The 12,630-nt window shown below is 41.0% G+C and overlaps 1 pseudogene; it reads right to left on the bottom strand.

Moving 5' to 3' along the window:
* Nucleotides 1-1,399: 1,399 nt before the first annotated feature.
* LOC111389945 lies at nt 1,400-12,427 on the bottom strand (annotated as a pseudogene).
* Nucleotides 12,428-12,630: the final 203 nt, after the last annotated feature.

The following is a 12,630-nucleotide window of genomic DNA, read 5'->3' as shown; positions in this document are numbered from 1 at the left end:
ATTTGAGGTTTCAGTGTTTGATTCAGCCATTGTCGGCTCTGATACCATGTAGGAAATAGGAAAATTTTGGCAGAGTAAAAGATTGCGGAGAAATTTCTATGTGAATCCCATTGATCTTGCCAAATCTTTACAACTTATACCTCTTCACAATGCTACGTGTGTGGAAAGAAAATCTATTACAAAAACAGAAACTCTAATAGAAAAAATAAAGAATAAATTGTGCATAACAGAATGCTAATAAGGCAAAAATTCTTAACTTTTTTGGTATCATCTAAAACTTCCTTCTTTTTAACATGCTTCTTCCTTTGCTTCTAGATTCTTCTCTCCTTGTAGAATCAACACTTGCCGGCTGATGAGGTTGACATTCCTCATTTAACAAATGTTGAATTTTTCTTAGATATTATTTGGAAAATGAAATTAACAGAATAGGGGATTAAAGAATATTCTTGCACGATAATTTATTATATCCATCACTGACTTCAATGCAATAGGTAAGGAGTAGGAGATCGTGACAAATGGAAGTCCAAATGGTTCATGGATGGCTTCCACAAGCTCAAGGTTAATTTTACCTCAAGTTAGGGCAATAATATGGAATTCCATTTGTGTAAATATGTTGCTAACCAAATGTTCGAATTTGATATAGTAAGATTTGTTGAAATTCCAGAGTCAAAAGCACCATTTTACTTTCTTTAAAATTGTGCGTATGTATTTTGTTATTTAATCTATTTTATGGCTATTTTTAATTTTATTAAATATCTTAACTAGGGATGTAATAGAAGGGTAACTAATTATTTACTGTTGATTTATTAAATCGAATAATATAATTTCCAAGAACTTATCTTTATATTTTTTTATATGTATGTTGTTGTGCTGTGTTCACAGCTCGGCACACAGCACGACTTATAGCCCCTCACATCCGTTGGGGGGGCACCACAGCATAGTGAGGGGACTGAACATGTACAGCACCAACAAACAATTTCTTCCAAATAAAAAATATATGATTTTCCACGAGAGAGATAATATTCATACAAATTGTAAATAACATCTTCATAGTTCATTGTTTGATTTTTAGTTTTTCTATGAAAGAAAAAATTATAAATATTTAATACTGATAATGCATATAAAATAATAATTAATGTCTAATTCTGTCAAATAAATATCAGAATTGGAATATTTTGCCTAGTGTATAAAGGATACAAAACCCCAACAAAGGAAAGGATTGGTGAAGTTTTTTATTAGTCAACAAGGAGAACAGCTAGGGGAAAAAAGGATGCTTCATAAAAGAAAGAAATCAATTTAATTTAGATTATCTAAAAGTTTGCACAGAGAAGAACTTGATGTATCAGTTTTTCCAGATTCTTGGAAGATGATCCTTCTGACTTTTAGCAGACTCTTGAGCCTATTTCTTCCACTCTAGGACCCTTTTCTTCATCTCTTTTCCCTTTTCTCCAACCATTAATTCTTTGTCAAGAATTTCCACTTTCCATTTCCATGCCAATCCCCCATTTGGTGCAGCTGAATTAACAGTTAGTCTGTTGCTCGGAGAAAAATGGCTAACAAATCATTGGCACTCCACTGCCAATACTATCAAGAGTCGAATTCTATCTGCTATAAGTTAAGAATCTTCTAATGGAAAGATAGCTGACAACTTTCTCTTGAGGGCTCCAATTTGCCAGCGAACTCTTTTCTTTGGTGGCTTCAAGAAATTCCAGTGGAAGAATTGCGTAGTCCCTAGTGATAAGATCTGGCCTTATGATCCACAAGAATGTTGAATTACTATGTGCAAGGCTCCAAGCAAATTCACTGAGTTGTTTAGATGTTATGATTGTTATGCTTCCAAAATTTACATGGACAACAGAGTTTGGCTCTTTTAAATCGAGCCATTCAAGATAGTGTCGATCTTCTTTCCAAAGATTTGATCTAAGAATTTAGACTTTTATCTTTGACATCTTTTTGGAGAAAGTGCAAGAGCCCAATGGCACAAACTATAGGAAAAATAGAAGACATCGTCTTTGTACAGTCTTGCTCAAGGACTTCAAATGTATTCAAAATAATGGCAGAAGATCTAAGTGCCCTCTTAGTTTCCTGCATCATAAATTTTTAACCATATATTCATCTATGCTCGTGGTTCTTATGAAGGTTGGAACATATCTTTCAAACGTATGCCTTCTGATGCTACCAAAAAATAGTACGTGAAAGATCTCGAACTTGATGATTGAACTCCGAACTTTGATGAACACGAACGGCCTTCGAATACCTGCAATAAAGGCAACGAGGTGTGTGCTCGTCACCCCTCCGATAATTAAGTCAGATAGGGATTTTAGTGTGTGAGGCTGTAAACTAGGGATAATGAAAAATGTACCTCAAGAATGAGCCTGGGTTATGTATTTATAGGTGCTGGAGATAGAGTCCTAGAAGGACTTAGCCATGTGTGATCCTTATCCTTGTAGGGTAAGGAAATAGTGTTTTATTCCAAGTATTCAACCATTGTTTGAGTCGAAAAGGGAATCTAGCTAAGTAAGAATTCCAAGTTGGGTAGAATTACTGTTCCCTATAGGTCGTCGAGAAGGATTGAAGAGTTGCCTTACCCCGACTTTAATTTGGTGGTTTTGGGGGATGTCAAGTTTGGGGTTTATTAGTTCGGAGGTCATGGTAATAGTTCGGGATTCTATAGATTTGGGGTCATCACAGGCCCTCGTGCATCGAGGTCATAGATCTTCATCACGTATGATCTATGAGCGAAGATGTAGAGGCATAAGTGTCCAGATGTCTTTCCACGTGTCAGGCGTTTGATGGGATGTCAGAGAACGACCTTAGATAACTGCCACGTACAATGTCAGATCATGAGTTTATATGGTGGCCACGTGTCTTCATTCAAGAGCCAGGATTAATAGACCGTTGACATTCCAAAGACCTCTATAAATAGTCCCCACATTTCACTTTCACTTTTCACTCTTCACTCTCCAATAAAAGAAAGCTCACGCTCGGGGATAGTGAGTCTGTGAGCGCCCTTCCAAAAAGGTAAGAGATCGCGTCTTTAAGTTGTTAATTATTTGAAAATCACAATGTCAAGAAGCAGTAGTAATAGCAAAGAATCAAGTTCTAGTGATAGTAGTAAACCCTCTAGGAGTTCAAACGACGGTGAGAACCCCGAAACTGTAGGTACTTCTATAATTCCCATGGCCATACCTATGAGTTCGCATTCACAGGATGAGGTAGTATTACCTATTCAACGAACCCTACTAAATACAAAGAACATGTGATCATTAAGATAGCTAGGGAATTCAGGGTTATGCCCCTGTGTGATGTTCGAACCCTCGAGCCAACAGAAATTGTAATCGGAGCTCGAGAGGGAGAGATGACTTTTTTTAGAGATGTCCTTAAGGTCTGGCTTAGATGGCCTCTTCACCCCTTCTTTATCCATTTCTTAACTTCTTTCTATTTGTGCCCAGGTCAGTTAGCCTCGAATGGGTGGAGGCTTCTAGTGTATTTCTTTATCCTCTGTAGGTGCTTGGAGATCGAACCTAGGATAGACCTATTGAAGATGGTTTTTGACATGAAATTCTCGTTGGGGTATAACTGTTTTGTATATTTGTCTACAAAAGGGGGTTTAGGGCACTAGAGTCCCCGAGCTCTCTCCGGGCCTGGAAAGAGCGGTTCTTTTTTGTCAAACCTTATGATCTCGATCACTCTTTTAGCCCGAAGTGGGAAGTTTCGAACAGAGATAGGTTTAATGAGGGTCAGGCTTACTTTGAAGTTCTAGAACGGGATAGGTTGAGATTAGTGAATCATGAACCTCTGGCAGAAAAGATTGATTATCTCCTCGAGGATGACACCCTCGATCTGGCAAACGTCAAAGGGCTCGAGGGTATGGTCTTCCTTCCTTGTTCTTTTTCGAGTGTTGTTTGTGAGATTTAGGTCGAGCTTAATTGTTTGTTACTCTTGCAAATTTGGAGATGTCTTTTAACCCATCAAAGCTGCTAGCCAATGTCCATCATAAAGCCAAGGGCCCCAAGCCTAAGGCCCCAGCCCAATCCAAGGGTGAGAAACGGGCTAGGGAGGTCGTTACTGGAAGGACCCCGACACTTGAGCCCCAGGTCTTGCCAAGAAGGTAGACCTCGACATCGAGGAAACCGACCTTTCCTCCACGGTAAATACCTAAATCACAAGATCGAGCTCGGGGTTGCCAAAGTGTGGCCGGTTCGGGCTTTTCACCGCTTTCTGATAGCATTCTCGAGGAAAACTCTGAGTGTTCTCTAATGAAGGACATTGTTGATTGATTTGAGAAGGAGGTCAACATTCATGAAGGTGTCAAGATATTAGAGGTCTTGACTTTGGGGATAAGATATCGATCCTGGAGATGTTTCTAGTTTTATGTTCTGTTGATCATACTGACGTCAAGCTTTCTCATTGTTTTTGTGCAGACGTTAAGTGTGGCAAAGGGTCTCACCTTGATTGGCTTGAACATCTCTAGTCAGCTAGTAGGGCTCGAGAGAGAAAGAGATCAGGTGAAAAGGTGGACTATCGAGGTTGAGAAGAAGCGTGACAATGCGAGGTCCGACCTTCGTAAAGCTTGAGACCAGATGGAGGTAGCAAGAGGCGAAGCTGAAGAGACCAAACTCGAGCTCTTGCAAGCTAAAAAGAGCTTCGAGGAGGAATTGGAGAAAGTCTGAGAAGAGGCTCATACTTAGGCAATCAAAGATTTTAAGAAGTCTGACGAGTTCAGGACTCTTCTTGGGCAATTTGGCTCGAGGTCGTATCACTACAGGCTACGACTTGCACGTTCTCTTTTGAGGAAGACGCTTCCTGATGACGTAAAGTCGGTGGTGAAAGAGCTAAGGATGGTGAACGAGCTTGTGAACGAGGTCGAACTATCTGCCTCAGAGGTCGAGGATGGGAGTGATGACAATGATGATGATGGGACCCACTATAATGGTGGCACTGACACCATCGAGCTTGATTAGGCTTTTGTCCTTGAATTTTAGTTTTTAGAAACAATTGTACAAGGTGCATTGCCCGACCTGGCCTTTTTACCTTTGTTTTTGAAAATTGATGTTTATCCCGATTTGGGTCTTGCAGCTTGTTATTAGTTTATGCGACTTGCCTTCATTATAGGATCGCGCATGAATTTTAAGTTTGTGTGTGGATGTTATGATCATGCATGGTGATAAAAAATCGATCATTAGTATAGGTTTTCACAACTTAATTAGCTCGAACACTAACGTACTTAGCCCGGGTGTAAGATAGCTCGAGAATATTTGTATGCCTTAACTATACTGATCGTAGCGATTATGAATCAAGTCTATCCTTTCACTTGAACATTTGGCTTCGATTCCTAAGCTCGAAGATGTATTTTCAGACTTCAAGTAGAAGCGTCGTGTTTGGTCCTATTGGTCGAGTGTTAGCTGCATACGCGAGCACGACCTTATGCTAATTTGGTTAAGGTATTAGCTGTATGCGCGGAGCACGACTTTATGCTAATTTTGTAAAGGTATTAGCTGCATGCACAGAGCACGGCCTTATGCTAATTTTGTAAAGGTATTAGCAGCATGCGTGGAGCACGGCCTTATGCTAATTTTGTAAAGGTATTAGCCGCATGCGCGGAGCACGACCTTATGCTAATTTGGTTAAGGTATTAGCTGCATGCGTGGAGCACGGTCTTATGCTAATTTTGTAATTAGGAAGGCAACACAATAAAAAAAACTCGTGTATTATAAAAAGGGCTCAAGGGCATTGATGCCCGAGCTTATTGGAGCATGAACTGTTTAGGGTGTTAGGGCCTAAAAAGTAAAAACGAAATAAAGCAAGCATAAAGCGGGCATGCAAGCCTTAAAATTATAGCTATAGCTAGTTATTTGTAATAAAGTTTAAGATTGTCAGCGTTCTAGGGCCTTGGGAGTGGCTTCTCTGATGTGTCCCTGAGACTATAAGCTCCATCTTTTAATTTTGTTATGACCCCGAAAGGTCTTTCCCGTGTTGGTCTGAACTTCCCTGGTGTGTGTTCAGCAGCTTCTGCTTTTCTAAGGACAAGATCACCAACTCTAAACCTTCTTGTTTGGACCATGCTGTTGAAGCGTCTCGCCATTTTGTATTGATAATTTACAGCTCTAAGTGAGGCTTGCTACCTTACTTCTTCAAGAAAGTTAAGGTGTTCAATAGTTTGTCTCTCTCTATTCATCTCGAGCTTCCTTATTGTGGGAAGGCTGACTTTGATTGGAATGGTAGCCTCAAGTGCAAAGGCAAGCATGAAAGGTATCTCCCCAGTTGCTATTTTGTGTGAAGTTCTGTATGCCCATAGTATAGAAGGTAGCTCATCAGGCCAATCACCTTTAGCATTCCCTATTCTTGTTCGAAGGTCCTGCAATATGATCTGGTTAGTCACTTCGGCAAGCCCATTACTTTGTGGGTGTGACACCGAGGTCAGGCGATGATCAATCCCATGGTCAGCACAAAATCTCGTGAACCGTGGATTATCAAATTGCCTTCCGTTATTCGTGATGAGGACTTTCGGTATTCCGAATCTGCATATGATAGACTTCCATATGAATGATCTAAGCTTTGGCTCCGAAATTGTTGCCAGTAGTTCTGCTTCTACCCACTTTGTGAAATACTCTACCGCCATGACTACAAACTTTAATTGTCCTGTGCCCAAAGGGACCGTCAACTCCCCATTGTTCGAAGGGAGCTGAGTAATGGATGGAAGTTAGCTCCTCAGTAGGAACATGTATAATGTTGCCAAACATTTGGCACTTGTCGCACTTCCAAACATAATCTGTAGCATCTTTTTTCAAACTTGGCCAGTAGTACCCATACCTTATCAACTTATATGAAAGAGCTCGGGCTCCCTGGTGATTTCCACAAATACCTTCATGAACTTCAATCATGGCTTGAAGAGACTCGGAGGGTTTGAGACATCGTAGATAAGGAAGTGTGAAACTTCTGCAGAACATGACTCCTTCGATTATACAATATCTAGCAGCTTTGTAACGAATGCTTCTGGCAAGTCAATGGTCTGCAGGCAGGTTGCCATTACTTATGTAATCAACTATTGGATCCATCTAGGAGGGCTCATGGTCGATGTCCATGACCCTTGGCCTTTGAGCTATGCTGGGTTCGGCAACCATCTTGATGTGCACAGTTCTATCAAGTCTGTCCATACCCATAAAGACAAGTCTGGATAATGCATCAGCTTTGGCATTATTGGCTCTGGCTACATTCTGGATTTCACAACTTACAAACCGTCTTTGAAGATCATGCACTTTCAGACAGTAAAAGCTCATCTTCTTATCTTTTCTTTTGAAAGACCCCTCAATTTGCCCAACCACGAACTGTGAGTCACTAAAAACTTTGACATGCTTCAACTCAAGACTTTTTGCAAGTTTCAGGGCTATGATAACGGCTTCATACTCTACGTCATTGTTGGTGGTCTCAAATTCAAATCTGAGCGCACATTGTATTTCTGTAGCCTTATCTGAGCTGGGGATGATGACGTCGACCCCTGAGCCCGAGCTATTGGATGCTCCATCTACAAAGATCTCCCATATCTTCAAGGTCGTGCTCGAGCTTTTGTTCTGTGTTTCCGGGTGCCTCGGAGTGAACTCTGCTATGAAGTCAACCAAAGTTTGAGCTTTGATTGCAGGTCGTGGCTTGAAGTCTATGTCAAATTCTCCAAGTTCAATTGTCCATTTCAATAGTCTTCCTGAGACATCCGACTTCTGGATATATGTCTAAGAGATTGGTTAGTGAGCACAACAATTAGATGTAACTGAAAGTACGGCCGTAATTTTCTGGCAGCTATTACCAAAGCGAGGGCGACCTATTTTGCAGGTGTGTATCGTGTTTCTGCATCAAGAATTGCTTTACTTATATAATAGACAGGTTGTTGAACTCTTCCTTTTTCCTTTACCCCGACTCTGTTTACTGCATTCTCAGAAACGGCCAAATACAATATCAGCATGTCACCCGGTTCGGGTTTGGTAAGGACTGTAGGCATAGATAATGTCTGCTTGAGCTCCTGAAAAGCTAAGTTACATTTCTCATTCCAGTCAAAGCCTTTATTTTCCCTAAGTAGTTTGAAAAAGGAGAAACACCTGTCCGCTACCCGGGAAACAAACCTGTTCGGTACTGCTACGCGACTTGTTAACTTTTGAATGTCCCTTTTGCACTTCGGGGCCTCCATACTTATCAGAGCTTGGATTTTATCAGGATTTGCCTCTATCCCTCTGTGCGTGATCATAAAACCCAAGAATTTTCCAGATGCTCTAGCATTCTTCAGTCCAAACGGCATGACCATGTAGCAATAGATGGCTGAGTCTGCCATGAATGAGGTCTTCTCTTGATCTTCTTCTGCCATGAGAATCTGGTGATACCCCGAAAAAGCATCCAAGAAGCTGTACAGCATATGACATAATGTGTTGTCTACCAGATTGTCAATTCAAGGTAGAGGATAACTATCTTTGGGGCATGCTTGATTCAGATCTGTGAAGTCAATGCAAACTCGCCACTTTCCATTAGCTTTCTTGACCAGGACTACGTTAGCAAGCCAATCGGGATATTGTACCTTCCGAACGAACTGTGCGTTAACAAGTTTTGCAATCTCTTCCTTTATGACTTCTCATCTTTCTGGTGCAAACTGCCTCTTCCTTTGTTTCATAGATCTTGCCTCTAGATTTATGTTGAGTCTATGTACTGTTACCTCTGGATCAATTCCAGGCATGTCCTCAACATTCTAAGGGAATACATTAATGTTACGAAGAGACAACTTAGTAGTTTAAACATGACTGCTGTATCTAGCCCCCGACCGATTGTCACTCTCCTGCCATGCTCAAGCTCGACCTCCTCCAATCCTTCCACTGGAGCCAATCTCCCGTGATTTTTGTGGTCGAGCTTGAGCTCTGTAACTTGCACGACGTCGCTCTTGATTTTTCAAATGCTAGTCACATAACACCGTCGTGCCACTGTTTGGTTGCTTCAAATTACCCCAATTCCATTATTCGTAGGAAATTTCATAGCCAGGTAGAAAATTGAGACAGTAGCTAGAATTCTGTTGAGCAATGGTCTCCCCAGTATGGCATTGTAGGCCATTGGAGTTCGGACAACTTCAAAAGTGGTGATCTGTGTCACCTTTTTACCTTCTGTCCCTAATGTTAAGGGCAACCAGACGATTCCTTTTAAGGTGATGACAGCACCTCCAAACCCTTGGAGAGGTATTTTGACTGGCTTGAGCTGTTCTGATGAGATCTCCATTTGAACAAAGGCTTCATGAGACAACACATTAGCCACACTTCCATTGTCTGCCAGAATTCTCTTAACTTCAAAGTTGGCGATGATGGCCGATATAATCAGAGCATCATCATGAGGGAATGCTATGCCTTCCAAGTCTCCTGTTCCAAAAGTGATGTCCTCCGTAGAGCCAAGATCTGATTTCGAGATGATTGGAGGCTGCCTGGCATATTGTTTATGCCCGCTACTAGAATCTCCCCCCGAGGATGTTCTTCCGACAATGATATTGATAGTTCCTGTGATTGGTTGTTTGTTTTCCCGACCCTCTGGGCCCTTATCTTTGTTCTGATTATTCCTTGGGCACTTGTCATTGCTAATGTAAGAGCCTAAAAACCCCCTTTTTATAAGAGCTTCAATCTCCCACTTCAAGGTGAAACAATCTTCCGTTGTATGTCCATGATCTCTATGGAAATCATAGTACTTACTCTTGTCACGAGTATCGGGTGGAGACCGCAATCGGGGAGGCCACTTTAGTTCGTACGAATCCTTGATCTCCATCAAAATGTTGGACCTCGAGGTGTTCAAATGGGTAAAGGAGGGTGAAGAGGGGTCCTGCCTTGGCCTGACTTGAGGTACATCTTGTCTCGAACTAGATTCATGTGGTCTTTCTGATCAGACTTTCTTGATGACCAAACTTCTCTTTTTTGGGCCATGCTTAGCTCGTGTGAGTAGCTCAGTTACTGACTTTGGTGGGGTCTTAAACAAGGACATTTTGAATGCCTCACACTTAATGGCGTATGTCAAAGCTGAGACTGTGGCAGTGATATGTAGATCGGGGATCTAAAGCCTTTCTTTATTGAACTTGGTCATGAAACTGCGCAGTGTCTCGTTGGGTCCTTAACGCATCTGCATGAGTGATGAGGCTATCTTTCTGATTCGCTTGCTGCTTGCAAAGAAAGTGGAGAACTTATCGGCCAAATCTGAGAAGAAGGCGATAGAGTTGGGTTCCAATGTGGATAACCAATCTCTATTTGCATTTGTAAGTGTCTGAGGGAAGGCCTTACACATTACTGTATCTGGTGCAACCTGTAAGTTCATGATATCGGTGTATACGTTGAGATAATTGATGGGATCGGTTGTCCCATCATACTCCTTTATCCGAGGATACTTGAACCTGTCCGAGAGAGGATATGAGAGGACTTCTGGAGTGAATGGCGTATTGGGGGTGAATCCTGCTACTGCCCAAATATTTTGTTGGATACCCACCGCTATCCCCTCTTGAATAATTTTAGCAAGTTCAGCGGAGTCCATTGTAACGGACCTTGAACCTGAAACCACTTGCAGTGCAACTAAAGTCCCAACCTCACCATCATCACGAGCTGTACATTGGACTCTAGCTCAAGCATATGCCATAAAACCACCTCGGGGGTTGGAGTATGTGACGGCTGCAAATTTCTTTGGGTTAACAACTGGGTTAATACAACAACCTGCTAACGAAGCTCCTCAAAAGCTCCGGCGGTAACGACAATTAGAGGAGATGCTGGTATTTCTGACGATTCTTCTTGAGAGACATGGCGTTCCTCAGGAGTAGGAGGATTATCCAGGATAGGTGAGCTTGCTGGGGGAAGACCTGAACGTGTGTTAACCATGTCCTTTGGTAGGGATTCCCACAGACGGTGCCAATGATGGTACCAAAAATTAGTACGTGAAAGATCTCGAACTTGATGATTGAACTCCGAACTTTGATGAACACAAACGGCCTTCAAATACTTGCAACAAAGGCAACGAGGTATGTGCTCATCGCCCCTCCAATGATTAAGTCAGATAGGGATTTTAGTGCGTGAGGCTGTAAACTTGAGATAATGAAAAACGTACCTCAAGAATGAGTCCGAGTTATGTATTTATAGGTACTGGAGATAGAGTCCTAGAATGACTTAGCCATGTGTGATCCTTATCCTTGTAGGGTAAGGAGACAGTGTTTTATTCCAAGTATTCAACCATTGTTTGAGTCGAAAAGAAAATCTAGCTAGGTAAGAATTGCAAGTTGGGTAGAATTCATATTCCCTATAGGTCGTCAAGAAGGACTGAAGAGTTGCCTTACCCCGACCTAAGAGGCCTGACCTTAATTTGGTGGTTTCGGGGGATGTCAAGTTCGGGGTTCTATAGATTTGGGGTCATAGCCTTCCATGCCTAGAATTTTGTTTGCTATAATTGTATCCAAGTATCCGTTGGTCAAGTAACTTGCATCTAAAATAAACGAAAGCAAAGAAATGGTTGAATTAGGTTAAAAACTCAAAACTTTATTATTGAAAACAATACAATAAGAACATGTTTGGTTTATGTAAATTCAATTTTTTAGTAAATTTTGAAAAAAAAAATTGATGGAATGTCTAGTTAAAAAGATGTGGGTCTTGTGAAATGTGTAGTTGAAATTAAATCTCGACTCTAATTTATATTTTAATTCACCTTTTAAGCTCAACCAAATAGGGGCTAGATAAGACTTGAGTTTCTTTCTCCGTATTTGACAATGTCTACTATATTATAGTCCATCTTTCTCAATGAGCTTGGCATACTTTGTGTAGACCAAGAAGCCAGAAGCACTGATAGTCTAAAAGAGAACTTCATTTATGCCTAAATCCTAATTCTTCAGTAGCTTCAAGGGTGAAGCTCATAATTCCACCGAAAAAATAAGGATTAATCTACATATACATAATTTTTTTGTACATAAAAGTGTCCTCCACTCACATGAGGTGGGGTCCACCATAATAAAATATTTGGGTGGACTACACCCCATGTTAGTGGAGGACATCTTGATGTACAAAAAATTATGTACATCAAGCAAGGTCCCAGAAATAATGCATGAAACTGGTGGTATGTTTGAGGAAACTGTATCGTTTATTCTAACAAGGAGGTCCTTAAATGGAGCTAAGCAATCATTGGTAGTGGATATCTTGTGTAGAATCTGCATCCGATAAAGGAAGGCCATTAGGAATTGTTTCAAATCTAAAGGACTCAAAGCTTTTGAGTGAGTCGAGATCTCTATATTTGAGGAGGTGTCTATGGTTGAACTCTGTGTTCGCAAAAGTGACATGAAAACCTTCTTGATGAAGGAGTTTTGCTAGTTTCAACATGGGTTAATGTGTCCTTTGGCACGGAATGGGATGCAAACTCCATGAGGCTTTTCTAACAAGATAATAGAGCCCATTTTCTAATGAAAAGAATTCAGATTTGTCTGACGAGACGAAGCGAACAAGCTCAAGAATTGAAGAGTTGCAATGTAATGCGTGAGAATTTGTAGCAGCAACTCTCAATTTATATCCATAGGAGAGAGTCAAAAGTTAGCATTTTACAGGTGTCTTCGATAGATATTTTGATGAATTTTAAATATTTTTTTTTTAATTCAGGGGT

Source organism: Olea europaea, unplaced genomic scaffold (assembly GCF_002742605.1).
Source record: "Olea europaea var. sylvestris unplaced genomic scaffold, O_europaea_v1 scaffold635, whole genome shotgun sequence".
NCBI classification, from domain to species: Eukaryota; Viridiplantae; Streptophyta; class Magnoliopsida; order Lamiales; family Oleaceae; genus Olea; species Olea europaea.
Note: the sequence above shows the minus strand (reverse complement) of the source record. Positions and strands in the feature narration are given on the sequence as shown.